Below are 395 nucleotides of genomic sequence, written 5' to 3'. Positions count from 1 at the left end.
AAAAATAGTTTATTGCATTTGCAGCTGATGGCCAGTAGTTGATACTGTATTTTATGATGCATTAGTGTCCACTTCAGTGGTCTGTGCGCATTTATAACAAAAATCCACAAGAAGCACAAGAAAATGGCTTTTAGACAGCTGTCCACTGTAGTGACCACTGTGCATGAAAAGGTTTATCACACTAGTTTCTTCTGTAAAGTGAGTTTAGTGGGAAGAGCGGTCGTTTTGCAGTTGCAGTGTTATGGCTTTAATTTCATGTTTCCATTACTGCCACATGTTGATGTTCCCTTGGGCAAGGCACTGAATCCCAGGTCGCCTACCGAGCTGTGCGTTGGAGCACAGATGTGAACGGTCGGCTGGCTGAATGAGAGCTGCTCTTTGTGGTTGGTATAATT

Source organism: Poecilia formosa, unplaced genomic scaffold (genome assembly GCF_000485575.1).
Source record: "Poecilia formosa unplaced genomic scaffold, Poecilia_formosa-5.1.2 Scaffold97, whole genome shotgun sequence".
NCBI classification, from domain to species: domain Eukaryota; kingdom Metazoa; phylum Chordata; class Actinopteri; order Cyprinodontiformes; family Poeciliidae; genus Poecilia; species Poecilia formosa.
Note: the sequence above shows the minus strand (reverse complement) of the source record.